The sequence below is a fragment of the Melitaea cinxia genome, chromosome 11, assembly GCF_905220565.1.
Source record: "Melitaea cinxia chromosome 11, ilMelCinx1.1, whole genome shotgun sequence".
NCBI lineage: Eukaryota > Metazoa > Arthropoda > Insecta > Lepidoptera > Nymphalidae > Melitaea > Melitaea cinxia.
The window spans coordinates 5,630,755-5,654,637 of record NC_059404.1 but is presented as its reverse complement, the minus strand read 5'-3'; the positions used below and the strand labels follow the sequence as shown (position 1 = coordinate 5,654,637).

General features: G+C 30.5%; 1 long non-coding RNA gene across 1 annotated transcript; it reads right to left on the bottom strand.

Annotated features, from left to right (window-relative positions):
* Positions 1–1,941: 1,941 nt before the first annotated feature.
* Positions 1,942–22,291, bottom strand: LOC123657779. The gene is made up of 3 exons (XR_006743765.1): positions 21,901–22,291; positions 10,363–10,369; positions 1,942–1,969 (listed from the first exon to the last, which is right to left on the bottom strand). It is a non-coding gene; the product is annotated as an uncharacterized LOC123657779 (long non-coding RNA).
* Positions 22,292–23,883: the final 1,592 nt, after the last annotated feature.

The following is a 23,883-nucleotide window of genomic DNA, read 5'->3' as shown; positions in this document are numbered from 1 at the left end:
TAAGCGGAAAAAATACATTGCGAAAAAATAATACTATCGATGTTTTGAAGCAATTTTGGATTTTATATTAAAATTTATATAATCATACCATTGATCACCTCATTACATCCAGCTCACGATTACGTAGGTCCGATTAGAGTTTTAGGTAACAATAAAAAAATTACTCTGTCATAAGCTATTAATCAAAGTTCGATAAGAACTCGAATTGGGCGGGCCGATGTAGACCAGGTGATTTATTTCATCTAGAGCAACCAGATTACATTGAGCTTTCTGTTTCTTTACAAAATCAATCTTTCATAACTTTGTTTAGAAGTAAACAAGAGATAGGAAGGTCTAACAAACTGGTTGATATATTGGGGATAGATGTTGAGGTGTTTAGAGTTTAGACCTTATCAAATAGACAATGGGTAATGAGTGTCATCAACTAATAGAAACATTATTTAAGAAGATAAGCCAGTTTTAGGATTGAAGTTGAAAAATATTTCACAACAAAGAGGTACGAGAAAATAATATTTTCATCGAATACTTAAAACAGGCGAAAATAGACAGTAACGCCATCTATGAATATTAATTATGACACCACACAAAAAAGTTCACCTTTTAGACACGTAGTTAGCTACTTTCAAAATGGCCTAATACCGTAGCAACGCCATCTGTTGTCGAGTAGTAATTTTCATATTTTAAGAAAATGAGCTTTCATAGATTTGTTAATGTGGGCTATGTAACATTTATTATAAAATTATTATATATTCTGTTAACTGACACTCGTCACTTTGGTGTACTCGATTCAAGCTCGGGATGGATATTTGTATTTGTACAAATATTTCTTTCTGCCTGATTTGGTTGTCTGTCCTCATAGGTCTCCCCACCGTGCCTCGGAAAGCACGTTAAGCAGTCGGTCCTGGTTGTTATCATAGACACCTGATAGCGATCGTTACTCATAGTAGGGAGTTAAGGAATTTATCCGCCATCCCGCGAGACCCCTTTGGAGCAGCGTGAGGATTAAGCTCCAACCTTTCTCTTACATGGAGAAAGAGCAGAGGGGTGTTATATGTTGATTCGACAACTAACTACAAGTTCATAACTACGCAACATTTTTTTTTTTATATTATTTTTTGCTTTGTGTTAGTAAATTCAAGTTGATAACTTTTCTACTGTTAAACGTTTAATACTTTATACTTTTCTTAATATAAAGTATTAAACGTTTTAAATTAGCAAAAATATCAGTAAAAATTTGAAAACATGTAGCTGTTTTTTTTTTTTCTAAATATACGGAAATACTCATATATTAAAACATTTAGGGCATACTTAGGGAAAAGAAACATAGAAAATATTTTAAAAAAATTAATGAATGACATACTTTTAACCGACTTCCAAAAAAGGAGGAGGTTCTCAATTCGACTGTATTTTTTTTTTTATGTATGTTACATCAGAACTTTTGAGCGAGTGGACCGATTTCGACAATTTTTTTTTTAATCGAAAGGTGGTATGTGCCAATTGGTCCCATTTAAATATATTTGAGATCTAACAACTAGTTTTCGAGTTATATCTAATAATGCGTTTTTACTTGACGCTTTTTTCGTCGACCTACGTTGTATTATACCGCATAACTTTCTACTAGATGTACCGATTTTGATATTTCTTTTTTTGTTGGAAAGGAGATATCTCTAGTTTGGTGCCATAATAAGGAAACCAGGATCTGATGATGGGATCCCAAAGAAATCGAGGGAAACTCTCGAAAATCCGCAATAACTTTTTACTGGGTGTACCGATTTTGATAATTTTTAATTTTATCGAAAGCGGATGTTTATCATGTGGTCACACAATTTTATCGAGATCTGATAACTACTTTTTGAGTAATCTTTGATAATGTGTAGTTACTTGACTATTTTTTCGTCGATCTACGTTGTATTACTCGTCGATGTAATTGAAGTCGGTTTTTTTTCGTTTGCGAGCAATCACAATTATCCTAGTATAAAGTATTAAACGTTTTAAATTAACAAAAATATCAGTAACAATTTGAAAACATGTAGCTCAGTTTTTTTTTTTTCTAAATATACTGAAATACTCATATATTGAAACATTTAAGGCATACTCAGGGAAAAGAAACGTAGAAAATGTTAAAAAAAAATTTAATGAATGACATATTTTCTCTTATTGCTAGATTACTTCTTTCTTCTCTTTTTCTTCTTCGATGAAACCGTGGAATCCTCGAATTTTTTATTCAACTTATTCACATATATTCATCTATCCATCAGCCATTATAAGTCCACTACTGGACGTAGGTGAGCATTAGAGGAAGCCCTAATGCTCGCCACTCATTCCGTCCTGTGCCCTCTGAATCCAGCGGCTTCCCGCTGTTTACTTTAGATGTTCACATATACCTGTTGCATATGTACTGTGTGGCTACGGTACTAAAGAATATAGCCACCCCCTCTCTTCCCGTGGGTGTCGTAAGAGGCGACTAAGGGATATCACAGTTCCGCTACCACCTTGGAACTTGAAAAGCCGACCGATGGCGGGATAACCATCAAACTGCTGGCTTTGAAATACACAGGCCGATTACGGGCAGCAGCGTCTTCGGTACGACAAAGCCAGCCCTGCGGTCACCAACCCGTCTGCCCAGCGTGGTGACTATGGGCAAAACACATGAGTTCACGTTATTTTTGGCGTAAACTTGTGGAGGCCTATGTCCAGCAGTGGACTGTATAGGCTGTAATGATGATACCTGCATATACAGGATGTCCCAAAAAGTAGTGATAAGCGGGATTCCAGAGATAGGGCACCCCTTGGGGTATCCGAATCACCCCTATGTATGTTCAGCGATTTTGCATAGTTTTCGAGTTATGAATTTTTTTATATGATTTTGAAAATTTTCCACCTGAACAACTTTAAAAATTTCTAAAAAAAAAATTGAAGACTTTTTAGAATTTTTGTTTTTGTATCTAAATAGTCATGAGCTGTAGCTTCCAGCTTAAAAGATTCAGCTTCTTAACTTTGATGGAAATGGTGAAAATCTAAGTGTAAAGTGAAAATTTTACGTTTTGAAAACTATGACTTCAATTTTCAACTTAGAATTAAAAATCTAAACAGGCAATTTTATGGTTTCTAATTAAGCTTAAAAACTTTTCCAGAGTCTCGGCTTTCATAATCATAAATAAAAAGTTGTACTTAATGGGGCTACTTTTGCTAAAATTTGCCTCCAAAGACATGAAGGTGGAAAATTCTTAAAATTACCAATTTGAATAAAAAAATTTTTTTGCTCAATTTGTTATTCCTTTAAGGTTAAATAGTTTTGTCGGCGCTCTAGCTGGGTCATACGTATAGGATTCGTGCGGAGGAAAATGATAAATCCGTAGACTGAGTGATATAGTTCCAAAACGATGGTGCTCCATGCCACTTTGCAAGAATAGTCAGACAACATTTAACAGAAAGATTTAGAGACAGATGGATCGGCCATGGAGGGCCCATTGCATGGCCGCCGCGGTCCCCAGACTTGAATCCAATCGATTTCTTTGTCTGGGGATATTATAAAGAAATATTTTACGCTAAAAACATTAGCAACGTAGCGGAGTTAAGACGAAAATTGAGGCAGGCAGAAGAAACAATTAAAAACAACAGAATAGCATTCGTAAGACTCAAAGAAAACTTTTTAAGACGATGTAGAACATGTATCGAGCACGAAGGTCGACATATTGAAAACTTTTTATAATAAATAATTTTAAGACGATTACTTTTCGTTTTATTAATTAAACCTAAATAACCTCCAAATGTTTATTAAATCTTCGATCTTAGTTTTCTTACAATCTTTTGGTTGGTTAACAGACTAATTAACTCTTAGGAATGCTATTCTGTTGTTTTTAATTGTTTCTTCTGCCTGTCTCAATTTTCGTCTTAACTCCGCTACGTTGCTAATGTTTTTAGCGTAAACTATTTCTTTATAATATCCCCAGACAAAGAAATCGATTGGATTCAAGTCTGGGGACCGCGGCGGCCATGCAATGGGCCCTCCATGGCCGATCCATCTGTCTCTAAATCTTTGTGTTAAATGTTGTCTGACTATTCTTGCAAAGTGGCATGGAGCACCATCGTTTTGAAACCATATCACTCAGTCTACGGATTTATCATTTTCCTCCGCACGAATCCTATACGTATGACCCAGCTAGAGCGCCGACAAAACTATTTAACCTTAAAGGAATAACAAATTGAGCAAAAAAATTTTTTTATTCAAATTGGTAATTTTAAGAATTTTCCACCTTGATGTCTCTGGAGGCAAATTTTAGCAAAAGTAGCCCCATTAAGTACAACTTTTTATTTATGATTATGAAAGCCGAGACTCTGGAGAAGTTTTTAAGCTTAATTAGAAACCATAAAATTGCCTGTTTAGATTTTTAATTCTAAGTTGAAAATTGAAGTCATAGTTTTCAAAACGTAAAATTTTCACTTTACACTTAGATTTTCACCATTTCCATCAAAGTTAAGAAGCTGAATCTTTTAAGCTGGAAGCTACAGCTCATGACTATTTAGATACAAAAACAAAAATTCTAAAAAGTCTTCAATTTTTTTTTTTTAGAAATTTTTAAAGTTGTTCAGGTGGAAAATTCTCAAAAATATATAAAAAAATTCATAACTCGAAAACTATGCAAAATCGCTTAACATACATAGGGGTGATTCGGATACCCCAAGGGGTGCCCTATCTCTGGAATCCCACTTATCACTACTTTTTGGGACATCCTGTATATAAATGGTATGATAATTTTATTAGACAGTAATAAGCTTTGTAATCTATCTTCATACAGAATACGTCATCTAACAAAAGATATTTTATAAAATCAGAGTACAGTATTATAACGCTTATGTATTTAAAAACAAATATGGTGAATTGGTTTTCACCACCTTATTTTAATAATTTACCATGAACTTTTTCACCTGTAACATCTTACTACTGGGCAAGTTGCTGGCTTTATCTCCATGTAGGAGGAGGACCGGATCTTAATCAACCATGCTGCTCCACTGCGGATTGGCGGATGACAATATAAAATAATAGATAAAAGAGCTTTTTATTTCAAACTTTTTTTTATCATAAAAAAATATTTTAAGGTAATCTTCGTAAAAAGTATATACCTAAAAAATTATTTAATTAATTCTTCTATTTCTAGTGAATTTATATAAAATTTAATGTTCACTACATTGCAATAAATCGCATAAAACCTTAACAGACTTATGCGGCAATATATGGGTAATAAACTATATCGCTGTTCATCTTCCTATGTTTAGGTATGTTTGCAGGAATAGATTGAACTACTGTAATGTAATATGCATTCATAACATTAATATTGTAAAAATTTCAGACGTTCTATACAAATTAGGTGGCGAGTTATCTTTTATTAATTCAATAAAGAATTATACAACTACTTTAATTGTTACGTATGAATTTTGTAAACATTTATTCCTTGAATTTTAAACATAGATCTACTTTAATAGTTGATACATTACATTGACAGATATAATAATAATAGTTAACTTTCGACCTAAAAAAATACAAAAAATACCACATTGCCTATTAAATATTAAAAATATTTTTTAACATAAATTCACTATATTTTTTTTTATTTTTGTTTTATTAATTGATTCTATGTTATTTTCGATAATTATTAAAAACTAATTGAAAAAAATTTTTCTTATTATCTGACGGCAAAGCAGAAATGTTTATAACGTATGAAAAATAATCCAGATAGTCACCTGTATATAGGTTATAGGTTTCTTAGATTTACCACAATCAATTCAAAATGTTATAATTTCCAACAGTAGTATAAATCATTTTACCATTTTTTGTAACAGTGTAATTGTGTTTGCTCGCAAACGAAATAAAACCAACTTCAATATAACGTAGGTGGACGAAAAAATAGTCAAGTAAATAAAATACGCGTTATCAAAGATTACTCAAAAATTAGTCATCAGATCTCAGTCAAATGTAAATGGAACTACAAAATAAGCATCAGCTTTAGATTAAAATAAGAATCATTAAAATAAGAAAATCCAATAAAAAATTATAAGGTATAATACAAGGTAGGTCGGCGAAAAAATAATCAAGTAAACACGCATTATTAGATATAGCTCGAAAAGTATTTGGTCGGGTTGAAACTCGATTAAAAATAAGAGACAATATTATTTATTTTTAATCGTATTAAGTATTTTTGAACTTCTTAGACATATAAAGATTTATTTCCAGTCTTCTTGTCTGTCCTTGTCTTGGTCTATCCACCGTGCCTTGGCGAGCATGCTAAGTTGTTGGTCCCGGTTATTATCATAAACACCTGATAGCGATCGTTACTTACTGCAGAGAATATATCCGCCGACCCGGAGTGGAGCAGCGTGGTGGATAAAGCTAAAACCTTTCTCCTACATCGAGAAAGAAGCTTGTGTCCAGTAGTTGAATGTTACAGGTTGAATCGTATTGTATCGTAAAATTTGTCGACAGCATAATATACATATGACGTGAGGATATGAGTATTTCTATTAAAATATTATTAGCTGCTTATCAGTCTTTCATTAAAAATAATTAATTAGGGACGTAGATATATATACGAATACAAAGAAGATACATACATTATACTCGTAGTTATTAGAAAATGACGATATTATATCTAGTTTAATTTTAAAATATTGCTGACATCATTAAATAAGGGCATAAATTACTAAATTAAAATACATACCAGCATGGAGCATTGACTTACAGTAAAATCGTATTTTATTTTGTTATTTTTAAAGAATGTAATTCGTCGCCAAAAATATTTTGTAACATATTTTAAATCCAAATTTATGGTTTGTTTTTTTTTTTTTTTTTAATTTACTTGACACTCGTAATGAACTCGTAATGAACTTGATGTATTTTAAGAACACTATCCTACCAATAGAGGTCAAATTAAGTAAACAATATTCTAAAGGCTGGCAGCATCCACAATATACAACTATAATGTTGAAGATGTTCACGGGTGGCAGTAACTACTTAAGAACAGATGGAGCTACTGATCGTTTGCCCTGCTTTATGTATAAAAATATACTCTATATTTAATTTTAAATTCAGCACGCCTATTTCGAAATATTTCTTATCGTATTTTGTAGTTATACTTTAAATTTAAATTGGACATCAAGCAAGAAATTAATTTTACAATTAATTTTGTCAACAATTTTTGGATAAAAAAGTAGTTTCTGGAAAAAGTGTGTGTGTACTAATGTACGCATGTAAGAAGTTAAACTACATTTGCTAGCTAACTTCACCTTGCCAACTTCTTCTTCATTGACTAGCTAACTTCTGGGTGTCGGCTTCTTGTGACAGTGTGCGCGCGCATCGTAAAAATTAACTCTCATCATTTTTCCCTAACGCGACAAAAGAAATATAACCTTAAAAATAGATTAAGTTCAACTTGTATAAAATTAAAACAGAACTCATCAAGTCAAGTCTATATTAAATACCTTATGCAATCCAATTTTTAATCGACGTTATATTGTTTCACTCGTTTATTTGAGACGTTTTCACATTTTCTATTGTTAATATTTAAATTTTCGTGCTTATAAAGAGCATATTAAAACCGAAATTCATAAATGTGACATTAAGATTGCTTATATATATTGCTTATATTATTTACAACACAAATTTTTATTTTTTTAAAAGGCTTTAGATGTTTTGCTTAATCTTTATTTATTTATTATTACTTTATTGCACAATACATTAAAGAATTGTACAAAAGGCGGGCTAAATGCTTAAAGTATTCTTAACCAGCCAACCTTAGGACGTACAAGAGCAGACGTTTGTAGGTGAGCAAAATTGAGCATTAGTAAAATTCACATTAAGAAAAAAAGGGGAGGAAAAATAAGGTAATGTTAGTGGCAATCGTTATTATATAATACACGAGCAAATAATTCATATACATAATATACAAATACATACATACATAGATACAAACATACATATATACAAACTTGTACATATAAACATAATTATCATTCAATTTGCTGTCAATTTTATAAAAACACCATGTCATATTAAGTTTCAATAAAATGGGCAATACAGTAAGTAGTCCGTACACATTTCATACACAGGCAGTAGACATGAAAAAAATAACACAAATATGTACAAAAATAAACGCAAAAACACAGTACATCATGTTGTTCATCAATCAAGTAATATATTTAAACCGTATTACATCAAAAATATTTATTGTTCATTACAGTAAGCATCTCGAATGCTAGTGCTTATAAAATCTTTAACTTTTAGAGAAATGTAATGATATATTTATAATTTGAGACGCACTTTCTATTATATTTTTGATCAATGAATTATATATTTGATTCATATTATTATATAAATTCTAACCATCCGCCACAAACAGATCACTAAATATAAATAGTAACTAAATACCTTTCCTAAATGTGCTTTAGTTTTTTTTTTTTTCAGTTTCTTACCATATTGAATTGCTTATTGCTTGCTTTATATTCTATATTCAAGAAATTGTTTACATTTTTGCAGCAATGTGACAATAATATAGAATGAAAAGAGAACTGGTATGTAATACAAAAGTTAAACAACGTTTAAAATTGCTAATTATCTCGATTGCTTGAATTCAATGCTTCTTTCTTGAAATATGTTAATAAAAGTAGCGAGGTCTTCCAGCCGTGAGATACCTGTAGAGACGAGCTTCTGATGATACATAAGCTACAAAAGCCCGGATCTACAGGGTAGATCACGAATGTGCCAATAATATTTTTTCATTCTTCTTTTTTCTCTTCTGTTTTATTTCTATTCTCTCTCTTCTGTGTTGGTTGTGTCTTGCATCGTTTATCTTAAAACTGAAAATTTATTGCTATTTTGTTGGTTTTCGACTCCTTACTTGATCCTGAAACTCGAAAAGAATGTGTATTAGACTCTTAGAAATAATTTGGTTACGTGAAAATAAACAACTGACACAGTTGATAGGCTTCCAAAAATTTTGCGTTTTTACTTTGTTTTATACGTGCCGCTACTAGACCCACATTCAGTTTAATTTTTGGCAGAATTTATGACATTATTATTTATTAATGGTTCTATAAATCATGGCTAATTGGCTACTTATTATATTTTATTATATTTTTTTTTTAATATTTTCTAAACTTAATTTTTTAATATAAGTACATATTTCCTTAAATATTAAAATAAGTTCAAATTAAAAAAGCCCAATCAATTATTTTATAGTGAACTTAATAGTACTGTTAATTTATTCGTAAAGTGAAAAAATATTTTAACCGTATACTTAAAAAAAATAAGAGTAGGTACATACGGCGGTCTTGAATTACCAAATCTGAACTAAATGAAATTGTTTAAAAACATTAATAAGTCTCGAAAAAAGACTAAAAGGGTTCATTAGGCTCGGTAAAAATGTATTTTCTCTGTTAATTTAAATATTTGTACTAAGGTATAATTTGTACGAACTAATGTCGTACGCTAACAGAAGGAAAGGATTTTATTTTGACGAAGTCTAATTTAGTTGCTTATCCTGTCAATTAAATTATAAAGGCGTTTCTATTCACATTCATCAATAAACTACACAATTCAACCCTAATTTATACCAAAATCATATAATAAACACATTAAAGATCTGATATGTATTATTTCTGTTTTGGTGTATAAAGTGTATTGTTATGTTGTTAAAGGCAGCCTGTTAATTTAAAGTTTAAGTTATATAAACTCTTTGTTATAACGTATATACATAAATTAGAATCCGTTTCATATGATAATAATGTTAATCTCTTCATTCGCATAATCCGTCATTTATAGCCCTCGCTAATATGCGGATTATCTCCATAATCCCTTTAATTCAATTAATATAAATGAAATAAGATTAATTCAGCTTATTTAGAAATTTACACAAAGTTAAATTTATTTACAGTTAAACTATTTCCAAGATAAAATAAAAGAAGACTCCAAAAAGAAATTCAATTTCTTTACGACAAAAAAGGAAATTACGTAAGAGACAGGATAAAACGATTTAATGCTTCAGATACACAAAAAATAATCTGGGAATGTTTTCGCAAATCATTCCCACTATTGTGTACCGATAATGTAGTAGCGAAAAGCGCGGTCGAACAAAAAGGTTCACTTAATTGCTTAGGGAAGATCGCTGAAAGGCGAACGGGCATTGTTCTCCCGCGAGGCCTTTATACGAGCTCGCTCGATCGCCTGACTCATCAATTTCCTCAGATTGACGGACTACGAACGATTGAGACTAAGTTTCGTCTCTCTCGACTAATTCCACGCGACGACGTGCGTTCTCTTTACATCTTTAACGCTGTGTGCTTCCGAGTCGAACAAAAAATTCTGAAAACATACCTACTTGTTATACATATCGTGTCGTCATTTATCTAGCATCCTTTGAGCCAAAAGCGAGCGTAATACGTTGCTTAATTCGAACACTCTTGCGGAATCTAATGGATGAAGCTTAATTACATAAATAATCGAGCAACGTTTGCACAGTGCTGCTTATTTCAACCTTACAAAATAATGAAACCGTAACAAGACCAACAGATTTACTCGTACCACCGCAAACAGACCATCCTAATTGGAGCTCATTAATAAATTTAACAAGGTACCAGCAAAGGTAGCTGTTAATATCTACGTGCAATTAGACAAAACAGAAGTGGCGCATTATGTTGCTCTGCCAGGGGATTGAACTAAAATCTTCACTCCCTTTCCCCTGGCCCTGTCTACGGACCTACTTCTATCATTAATCTTGCAAAGCTGCGGGTAAACACCGCTCCCTCTGAATTACTTAGTGTCGTTAATCTGCTCAACATTGATAATATAATTCTAAGATAAAAGTTACGAAAACTTCTTAGTCGGTCTGTTTTTGTTTTCATAAAAGCTACACAATTTCGAACGAATACAAATTCAAGAAATAAACGATAAGATTCTTTCGATTTTTCTCAATTGGCTAAAAAATATAGAACATTTTCATCTATATTAAAGTGAAATCTCGATGCACAAGGCAATATCGATAAATAAAATCTCGTGGTCCCTCTTGGAACATTTCAGAGTGACGTTTAACTAGACGTCGCCACAAATCCCTCGTCTACGTTAATGCGACATGACCTTATCTGAGTTTCCCTGCTACAAACATTTTAAATAAAAACTACACTTTATCCTTAAATCCTTTACTGTTATCTCAATTTAGTTATAAAAAAATAATTACTATGTAAGTGAAAATAGACTTAAAGATTTACAACAGAGCCTTTTAAAAATAAAAACAGTAATAATTATCGCACATATATTTTAACTGAAAATGAAATCACGACACTTTTAAGTTTAAAAATAAATCTTTTTCATTCGGTGATGAGAAAATAATTGTTAGAAAACCTAAGACTTTCGTCGTATATCTCGAAAGAAATTCTAAGACTTTCGTCGATTCGTCGTGAAGGAAGTAGGTGGCTAATCTTGACAGATTAAGCTCGAATCGTTCTTAACAGTGACACGTTAAGACTTTTATTTTATACTAGCAACCCGCCCCGGCTTCGCACGGGCGCAATGCTGATACTAAATATACTACAGAATGTCTTTATTTATAGTGAGAAGCTATTTTACAGCATGGTTATTAACATAACAACAACAACATTCAAAAATGCGTCGTTATATTACGCGTTGTTACAGAATGCGTTGAAGAAATAAAGGTTCACTGCTCGTTCTCCGTAGGTTATAGCGTGATAATATGTATGCTATATGCTGACCCGATTTCTTAATAATATTCGTGCCAAATTTGAAGTAAATCCATGCAGTACTTTTTGAGTTTATCCCGGACATACATACAGACAAATAGACAAAAATTCTAAAACTCATATTTTTGGCTTCGGTATCGATTGTAGAACACACCCCAAGTATTCTTTAAAAAAAATATTCAATGTACAGTTTTGACTTTCCTAACGTTTTATTATATGTATAAGACTATTGTTTGATTGATTCAGCCTGCAACATCAAATATGTAAATGAATTTATCAAGTACACTTCTATAATAAGCATCATTACAGCCTATACAGTCCAATGCTGGACATAGGCCTCCACAAGTTTACGCCAAAAATAACGTGAACTTATGTGTTTTGCCCATAGTCACCACGTTGGGCAGGCGGGTTGGTGACCGCAGTACTGGCTTTGTTGCACCGAAGACGCTGCTGCCCGTCTTCGGCCTGTGTATTTCAAAGCCAGCAATTGGATAGTTATCCCGCCATCGGTCGGCTTCTTAAGTATCAAGGTGGTTGTGGAACCTTGTTATCCCTTAGTCGCCTCTTACGACACCCACGGGAAGAGAGGAGGTGGCTAAATTCTTTAGTGCCGTAGCCACACAGCACCGATAATAAGCAACCGACATTTAAATTCTGAAATATGTAAATGAGTTTATTAAGTACACTCATATAATAAATAACCGACCTTTAGATTCTGTGATATTTATAAAAGACCCGCCCCGGATTTCACGGGTATTTAACAAAAATTTAAAAATATTTTTTCTCTATTTTTTTTTTTGAAAATATAATATAGCTTATGTCACCCACAGATAGTGTTGCTTCCCAACAGTGAAAGTTTTTTTTCAAATTGCTTCAGTAGTTTCGGAGTGTATTCAATACAAGCAAACAATCAAATATTTCCTCTTTATAATTTATAAAAGAAAAGCCTATACACAATATATTACACTTACTATCTGGCTTATCTTAAAGCTATATAGCTTATATATATATATATATATATATATATATATATATATATATATATAGCTTATCTATAAGCTTATATGAACAGATGAGACACTCTTAAATAACATGTCTAAAGATTTTATCTTATTGAAATTTATTTAAATATTAACAATCCGTACATAGCAAAAATATAGACAAAGGCTTTTATCGTACAAAAGTACTAAATCTTACCTTACTTAAATTGTTTTTCCGGCGACTCCATGGAACTCATATCGACGTGTTTTTCCCGATACCTGAAACATTCAGTCCCAAAGGTTACATTTGAATATGCTGACTAAACAAACATAAACTTTAACTTCGACGTCCCATATTTTATGTGAAAGCAATATGTCTCCAAGCGCGTTATGAATTTTTCTACATAATGGTATAATGTACTTTTGACCAATGAGAAATGGAGGTTGTCGATTCGTCGCATGTATTTAGTTTATGTGTATACTTTTTTGTTTATAACCACGTGGAATTCTTTTAGTAGGTATATAATGTTGTATATGACTTGGCTTTTTAATATGACTTTAAAAGATATACCTTAAGTTTCGCTTCATTAGTATGTTACATAATAAAAATGTGGAAAACGGCATAAAATTGTATAGTTGGTAATTTAAAAAAGTATGTTTTTATACAAGAAATAGTTATAATTTGATAAAAAGATTTGTTTTTGATTTATAATCAACGGTCGTTGTTTCAATTATATAATCCTCTATTATATGAGATTTCGTTTTATTGTTGAAGTTATATTAAATACAAAACAAAAATTTTGTATATTTTTATTAACTAATGTAGATATGTATGAATATTACAGTTTTAATAATAATACTAGAAATAAATTCAAATGCTCTTTCTAAAGAAAATATAGCATCGTTCCCAGGGGATAATGCCCCATTCACTTGCGCATTAATTAAATTTTATGTTTTAACTCAACGAATTAATTTTCCTAGAGCACAATGTCTCTAAAATAACAACGTCGAGAAATTCAAGCCTATCATTATTATCACCCTATAATAATAAATTACAGTAAAACAAATTAAAAATAAATTAAATTACGTCCGCTATGAATAATACGAACGAGTAAGAAAAACTTAAAATATTTTCGAATCGGGAACGGTGCTTAACCAAGTAGAAAATTAAAAGTCATTGTTTTGACATACATTTAGACAACAGATATTTCCTTAGACAGTTAATCAACAAATAAACATAGAGAACTTTGCATTGAACAGCATTAGTTATCACAAATACTTAATATAGTATTATCTGTTCTTAATTTTTTTTTCTTTTTTTCTAGCTTACTCCATGAACTCCGCACTGTCATATTTTTATTTTTAACCATTTTTTGTTTGGTTTTTTAAATTTTCTTCTTTCAAACATTTATGAATATAAAAAAAAAGAATTATTCAATTTGATGCAAAGAATCTTTCAGCAATTCTGTTTACATAATTTTGAAATTTTTTAAAGAAGAAAAATTCTTATATACAGAAAATTCGATGTAGCGGAAATATTATTCCTCGCAGCATATAGGTACGCTTACAAAGGCTACATTAAACTTGTGCCCATTACACAAAAACTTTTCTCTTAATATTCAAGATAATGACTTAACTTTCTGCTCTTTAGAGATTACCTATTTCGAGTTGGTGAATCGCACTAAATATTTATAAATATAAAGTAACAACCTTTTGTTATATCGATTAAGCTATATAGAGCTATGTTAAACTATGTTTGACCCAAATAATGTTGTAAATACCTTTATTCTAGGGGACTTACCGCGGTTGTAGTTTTGAAACACCCGATATTTCGGAGTCGTTACAAACTAGAATACATTATGGCAAAAGTATAAGTATCAGAACAAATCTAGGTTTTAAGCTTTCATGATCACTAACACTACTATTTATATAAAAGAGGATATAAGGAAATTTCTACCAAATTTGCTATATCTCATTTTGAGTTACCGATGTTTCGGCACCATTGCTAGTGTCATGGTCAAGAATGTAAAGGTACTAAACTTTTTTACGGGTGGATGTTAAAATGATTATTTATAGGCATATCGATAATAACAATAAAAATTGTACATATTCCGTTTAATGTATAAATCAAATTCAATACGTACATTATTTGTACATTTTTTTAATTTTGTTTTGAATAATTAAAAAATTTATATAAAAAAAAATATTAATTTGACATAATCAATGATAAATTTCTAAATTGTTCGTAAATTATAACTTCGTAATATATTTGTTTTTAACCGACTTCCAAAAAAGGAAGAGGTTCTCAATTCAACTGTATTTTTTTTTAATGTATGTTACATCAGAACTTTTGACCGTGTGGACCGATTTCGACAATTTTTTTTTTAATCGAAAGGTGGTGTGTGTCAATTGATCCCATTTAAATTTATATAAGATCTAACAACTAATTTTCGAGTTATATCTAATAATGCGTTTTTACTTGACGCTTTTTTCGTCGACCTACGTTGTATTATACCGCATAACCTTCTACTAGATGTACCGATTTTGATAATTCTTTTTTTGTTGGAAAGGAGACATCCCAAATTTAGTACTATGATAAGGAAACCAGGATCTGATGATGGGATCCCAGAGAAATCGAGGGAAACTCTTAAAAATCCGCAATAACTTTTTACTGGGTGTACCGATTTTGATAAATTTTAATTTAATCGATAGCTGATGTTTGTCATGTGGTCACGTATAAATTTTATTGAGATCTGATAACTACTTTTTGAGTAGTCTTTGATAACGCGTAGTTACTTGACTATTTTTTCGTCGATCTACGTTGTATTACTCGTCGATGTAATTGAAGTCGGTTTTTTTTCGTTTGCGAGCAAACACAATTATGGTAGATTGTTTTATTCATTTATTTGTATTTTAACAAATTGATTAACTTAAGTGTAGTTGTGTTCATTACGTGATTTTTTTTTTGAAAGTTTAAACATAATTTTCACGTATTTAAATTGCTAGCGAAAACCAAAAAATACTATTGTTCGAAAAGTGAAACTGTATAGAAAATATCAAAATACTGTTTTTTTTTTACGATCAGTTGTTATTCAATTTAGGTTTTTTGATTTTTGTCTATTTATACGAGTACACAAAATGTAACTCACACTCAAATTTTTCTCTCCATACGATAATAAATATTGATAGAAAATTCCGAATAAACCTTAACTCAATGAAAATATTAACGGTACATAAATCTGCTCGGTCGGCTGGAGCCGTGCCAAACTATCGCACCATCAGAGTATCAGACCTTAGGGCTTAGTGCAAACTGACCGTTATTCCTGTCATAATTTAAAGTAAAAATACTATCGACATTTTAAACACGAGAATAGGCAATAGATTACGAATTTTTGGCTTGCTTGCTGCGTTTTAAAACGAAAATTATTTATTGTTCCGTAATAAATGTTCGTGACATTTATTGCTTTTAATTTTATTATATTTTACGGATAATGATGCATATCATAGGTATATAATACTTATGTACCCATTTAATGACCTATATCTCATCTGTATTGATTTTAAATATATAAATAAACACTTCACGCTTATTCATCTATTGTAATAAGTAGTATAAATCTGAAGCTTGTTTGTTAGAACACGACAATCTAATACTTATCTGAACACCACAATACGGCTTAAAGTAATATACTTTATTGAATGTGTATAGAAAAATAATGCAGAAAAAACTGCAAATATCACCATGTTTATAAATTCCAAAAACCAAAGTTTTGTTGATATAAAGAAGACGTGATGATGTGATAGAATTTATTAAAAAACTAGAAGAAGAAATTTTGTTATTGAGGATTGGAAAAATATAAAACACAGCCCATATCTCTTAATGTATAAAATTATTTTTATTATGAGCTATGTCATTCTATAAAAGCATTAGATACCAATTATAAAGAAAGTGATGTACCTATTTGTGCTGGTAAACCAAACTTTAATAGCACAATATCTTAAGCCAAATGAGCACATTATTCGGTCGTAGCGTAATGGACCGAACACTAACTGCATAGAGTAAGCCAGCGTCAGAGACAATTGCTTAAACTTAATTTACTACTAAATTTCAGACGATATCTGCATAGCGAAACTATCTCGGTTACACTGCAACGTTAACTTGGCTCCAACGTAATATATTGTTTAAACTCCTCGTATCCACATCGAATGGTATCACTTACAGCGATAAAATAAAACTACAAAAAATAATAGGCAAATGTGAACCAGAAATAAACTGTAAATGTTGGAAAAAAATCCCTCTTTTTTTATGTTCTTGGGTAAAAGTAACCATGTAGATTTTTTTTTTTCATTTAAACAAACCTATCCATTTGTTGAAAAATAATAGGCACGTATTCATTAAAATTCGTTCAGCTCTCTTTGCTCGCATTTTTTATCCGGCCTTTTACGAAATTCGCTTACAATTGAACGCTACACTTAGATAAGTCTCGCTGGAATGCTGTTAGCTGAAATTGCATTTGCATATCGCACTAACCTCCTCTATTGTAAATAGTCGGAGCTTGAGAGAAATACAGAACTCGGAGAAAAGAGATAAGTACTTGGTGTTATTGTTAGTAGCTTGCTAGATAACTTTAAGCCAGCAAAATAAAAGAACACAGCAATTTTGTATGATAATTCCTGTTTCTCGTAGAAAAGAGGTTTGTTCATTTGCTATTTTAAGTGAATGTGAATGAATGAAATGAATTAAAAATGAACCCTAAATATATTCTTTTTTAAACATACAGACTATAAATAAATAAGGTCATGTACCTAATGTTTTCTAATGTTTACGCGAATTTCACCCATTGTAATGAAATAACTGTTTTGGATTTTATGGCGGTTTATTATTTTATTCGTAACGTTGGGCATTTAAAAACTTACTAAACTGCGATAGAATTCGAAAAGTTTTTTCATTATAATAAGTTCATGTTTTTTAATTTGAAATAGTATCCATCCTTAAATATTGAAAAAATAAATAATATGTATTTTTATTTTACCATTTGATAGTCGTTAATAACGAAAAAATTGGATGGACGTGATGAAACTAGACAAAATGTAAAAAAAATAATATAAAAATAAAAAAATCACAAATAAAATAATAAAATAATAAAATAAAATAATAAAAAAATAAAATAATAAAATCACATGATCTCTTCTCTCAACAGCAATCGAGTAGTGAAATACGTAATATGCATTTATTAAATCCCCAGAGTGCCTACGAAATTAATGCGACGCGACGAATATGTAAAGTTATATGAAACAGCTTCAGAAAAAAGTATATACGACAAATTCTGTGTGCAAAATGGCTCAATAGTTTGCCACCGAAGCTCAAATTGGTGAAAATGTACTCGTAAATTAAGCCATGTCCATTTGCTCGAATTTACTCAACGAGTCATAATTTGCATGATAGTGACATTTTATTACCCTGTATTTCATATTTTATCTCTTAACGTACCAGTATTCCCTTTTAAAATTAAATATTAATAACTATTGGGTATTGACAAATAGAGTTCATTTTCACTAAAAACATGTTTCACTATTTAAACGAGTCAATAAATGCCGTTTAAACCATGTTGATGTTAATGGTTACTGCTCTGCTTATGTGCAGTTATGTCGAAAATTCAAATTTTTAGTAAATTTTGTTAGTAATTTCATTACATTTGAGTATTTAAAATATTAAAATTATTATGTGAACTATTTATACGTTTAGTTTATATCTACGCGGACATGATTTATACTACTACCTATCTATAAATACTTAGTTCATAAGTAATTTAATTGTAAATATGTATAATATTTTAATATTTCGAAATAAATGTATATTTTGACAACAATAAATAAATTGACTTGTAACAATATCACTTCTATATAATGTAGGTTTCATCAACATTTTATTATAGGTACGTATACAACTTAGTTGCTATTAAAATCACAACAACACATAAAACATTACTTGTGTCACGTAACTAAACCTTGTATCACATCGTCCATATGTATCATTCATTTATAGCGAATAAAGAATTATAAAACCATTAACAACATTTCACGAACCAAAGTTTTAACACTATGTTAAAATTCTCGCAATCCAAAAAACCATTCAACTAAAAAAGAACATCAGCGAAACGTTAGTGCATTTTAATTTGGACGTGGGTAAAATCAGATAGCGGATCAAGATGGCGGCCGTGGGTAAGGTGGGGTTAACCGGGGGTCGTAATTTCGCGCCCGGAGCGACATCTATAATTCCGGCGAGCATTCATAAATTAGCATACGTATTAGATTGCGCGAACCGTACTACGAATTCCGTGCACGATTGTACTTACGAATCCAACGAATCCAGACCGTCTACTAAATTGAGTGTAATTAAGAAAAACGCTACGTTGAGTGCGGTTTCGGGTTATATTTATCGAGTGATATCATTACATTGTGTACTGAATAATTTAAATATGAAGTCATATTTACAAAACTGAATGAACTTGAAAGAAACATACAATATAGTCATCATGCGAAATATCATATCTTTTCTAAAATAACGTTTTGCAAATTAATTTTACTATAAAAACAAAAATCGGATTTTTTAACTTGCTTAAATAATGATTCATAAAGAATACAAAGCCGCTCGTTTTCAACAGTAAAAATAAAAGTTCTACAAAAGGAAACATAATTGACATCATTAACTTGAAATGTGAAAAAAGCCTACGAAAATATTGCATCATTTATTTTTACGATGTTGGTATATCGTCTTTAGGATCAACGACAAAAAACATTGTAATAATTTGCAATTTGTCATTAAAAAAATAATAAAATGCAAAGCTTACAATGCCACACAGATCAATGCCAAGAACTAAAACTGTATAAAAACTTTTTTTAAAAATATGTGTGTACTTATTTATGTACACACGTAAGAAGTTGTACTTCATTGGCTAGCTGACTTCCCGCTGCTAAATTCTTCTTCGTTGACGAGCTTTTTCAGTGTGTCGGTATTTTGTAACGGTGCGCGCCCATCGTAAAAATTTACTCTTATCATTTTTCCCTAACACGCCAAAAGAAGTATGACTTCACAAATTATTAATCTATCAATAAAATTTTAAATATAGTATTTCGAATTAGTGTTGACGATACGCACAAATGAAAAAGAAAATAGGAAATTGTGTGTTATTAAAAATTTTATATTAATTTTGAAAGTAACTGCAAGAAAACTTTAATATGTTTTTTTTCTTCATAAAATCAATGCGAATTAGAAATTTATATAGAAGTTATAACCCTTACAAGAGCATTAAATAAATCTTAACAAAAGTTATTAAAAACAATAAAATAACTTTTTAGAGCTTATAAAATGCTGACGTCTAAACTTTAATACTTGTCAAATACTCATTATTTATTCATTTTCATTTTCATACTTCGCTAATTTTATGTCCCGTTTTAATGTCTGTGGCGAAATAAAATCTTAGTGCACGGATAATAAAGTAGGATTACTGTTTGAATTCTTGAATAAACCAGATGTGCTTTTAGAGTGTTGTAAAATGAAATTATATATAATCTGTAACATTTTATAAAAAAGTGTTAATTCATAGGTATTTTAATTATGAATTCTGATTTACACTTCTTAGTGTCATTAAATAAAACTTGTTAATTAAAATAAATTTATGTCAAAGTTTTTATTTTTATTATTTACATAACCTACTTTACTAAAAACCTATTAAAAGAAACATCCTGTTCGAAATTTAATTTAAAACAAATTGCAAACTATATAGAAATAACAATATCTTATTATGACAAAGTTAACAAACCGAATGCCATTCTGTAGCAAATGGATTCAATGTCCAATCATTCACATTTCATAAAATATACCTATTCTATATTTTAAAGAATTTAAAATGATTTTATATTAAGCTTTATAAAAACTACTAAGTGAATTCATTATCTTTTATTGCATGATTTAATTCATTCATAAACAATTTTAAATCATGATTTATATTGAGTAAGTTGTAATATCTACGACTGCAGATTATATTAATGTTGTTTTACTAATTAAATGTAAACAAAGAGATAAAATTTTCATATATTTGTGATTCCTGTTTACCAAGAAACATTCAGATAGTAACTACCAAACATAAAGCAACTAAAATCTAAACAAAATGAGCATCAGGCTAGATTCTCCCTCTTTCTGACAAACAGGTTCCGTCGCGATACGGGTATGTAAGTCATGTCACTCGCCCAAGTATATATCCTCACTGAAAGTTATCATATCGGCATCGTTTTTTTAGCAACAGCAGACCATGGTCACTCCTGGTAATAAAGAGGCCTTATGCATCTGCTGTAACGTCATTTGGTGAGTGTTTAGAGGTCGATGTGACAGCATACCGACGAATACGAAGTAAGCATTAGTCCCAATTGTTGGGCAGGAAGAATTTTACTATTGATAAAGAGTAAAATTAGATCTAGTATTATTATTTTCTTACAAATATAAAGTAAAAGTATCTCGTACTAATTCGAAACAAAATTTAAAATGTAAGAGTATCAGATTATTTAGATCTAGACTTAAATGGCTCGAGAAACATTTCCGTTGATTAAGAAATATGAGGGTGAAAATGAAGTTAAATCTGCGAAAGCAATTAATGAAAGCTAAAATGTTTGTAAGGTTTCGCAAAACTAAGTTAACTATTAAAAATATGTTGAAAGATAAGCAATTTTAATTTCAACTTATATCTACCTAGTTGAAAGCTTTTATTTAACTTGCAATGTATATATGTATGTATAAAAGTATGTGTGTGTTTGTAAAAATCTTGTCGCGAGATTCAAGTACTTGTATTTACTTAGTTTGAAAATTTCATAATTAAAAATCGATTCAATCAAGTTATTTAATTTACTTGTTTATCTACACAGGTAAATTTTGCGGCAAGTTTTTATATCATATAAATAGTGTAATGACGTTATATGTTGGTAGCAAAAATTTTCAAGGAAAAATTTGGTTTATTCTTTTAAGTGCATTTAATATAAAAGCTGGTTTTCTAAAAAGGTTTTTTCTTATTTATATTTATTATATTTAAAAATGTTATCATATTTATCTCTGTACTACTTTTCATAAGCTAGAAAATTACCTTCAAGTAATATAATTATATTATGCCAGGCCTTTTAAAACAGTGTTTGGATCAAACTCCCCTGTTCCTAGGCTTTGCAAGCTGGTTAATGGCCATAGTGACCTGTTTGATATTAATGCAGACTCAACTAATAAAGTTCGATCGCTGTTAAATACCGAACTCCAATCATCTTAAAATGTGTTTATACTTCTTTCTTTTTTTGTGTTTTTTTTTATTTTGTTTTTATTTAGTTTTTACTTCGACTCGTGATTAGAAGTTTTATTTCTATTAAGCATGATGTATCTGCCTGTAAGTGTTTGTTACATCTAGATTAAGTTATGTATATTATGTATTTTTGTTTTTGTATGTATTGATGTAAACAAATGTTGGTGGATCAATAAATAAATAAATGTCTTTTAACAAGGAAACCCATGAAATTACGACACGATCTTTTCGAAAAACATTTTATGCCCTGATAAAGTATTGTAGATTAGGACGACAATCTCATAAGTCGTAATTTTTATAGATTTAATTTGGTTAAAACCCAACAATATTGTAAATCTTTATTCCTCTCTGTGCAAACAAGACAATCCACCGAGTCTCATAACCGTTCGTATACAAAATTGCTTTCGCCATATCAGACGCCAGCAGGGAATTGAGTGTTTGTTGCTGTAATAGAGCGAGAAAGTTAGCCGTACATACGATAACAGAGGTTACATATTAAACTTATAAATGACTAAGAAGAAACTCTGCTGACGTAACTCGTATATTCCAATATATATAAACAAAAGTTTTTTGAAGAAACTTATTTGATCTTAAAAATCTTTGTGTCTTATTATTTACCGATACTAATTTATGTGTTGACTATAAATGCCAAGGTGTTTGGTATGAGTCTATTTGTCAAATCACTTATTTAAGAAATGAATTTCCTGAGGTTGTAGCAAGGAATGAAACGCAATAGGTTTTGATACATTGCTAGTAACTGATCAAATCACTTTTCACATACGATAGTAACGATTAACCATGCTCTCTTCACCTGATTACGCATTTGCGCAGCGGTCACAACTATGGCTGTTGCGCTAGCGGTCACGGGTTCGAATCCCGGACATGAAAAACATTTGTGTATTGTGTGTTTCATGGACCCAGCACTAGAGAAAATCCTACTGGAGGTGCTTTGGTGTGAAACGTTTATTTATTTATCATTAGTCAGTATAATGTTATTTAGTTTGGGGTTGTTAAAGTAATGCAAACCCGTTATTCCTGCACTAATAGTGATAAATACTTTAACATTGTACTATCAACTCAATAGTAAGTTAGCGTAGCACTTACTTTTAGTAGACATTAATTAAAAAAGTAATTATTATACCTGCAAAGATTGCGATAGATTCAATTATATCAATAGATTAACTAATTTATTTCATTATTTATTTACACTTTACTGTACACCAAACAAGAAATAAAATAAACAAGCAACATTAACAATAATTAGTAGAAAAATGTACAGGCGGCCTTATTGCTTAAAAGCAATCTCTTCCAGGCAACCTTAGGACAAAAGAGATGATATATTGACAGTGTGGGTGTACAGTTTAATTTTATAATAAATAAAAAATGTGAATAAACTCAATAAATAGAACATCGCTACTATATCTAGTTGAATTTTATACGTTGAATGAGAAAACCGGAAACTAACAATCACCCTTTCCATTCCTCATCCCTATTTCCCTTTTATTCTACTCCACAAACGCGATGGCCTCATTTGGTCTTGGTGTAGTTTGAGCCTTGAGTGTTTATGGGTTGTGGCGATCCTTTAACATGTAGTGACCCGATTTTTACAATTTTATAAAAAAAGTGAGTATGTTTAATTTATTTCTTTACTTTTTGAACTATTATTAAGTACGCAGTATAGATATTATCCAGTAACATAATTCCTAATATTTAAGCCATAGTTCAATATCGTGGTCGAGCCTTACGAATTAACGTGAGCTAAGCTTTTCATAATTATCTTTTCCGTGATTTTAACTTATATATAAATTTATTTATTTAAT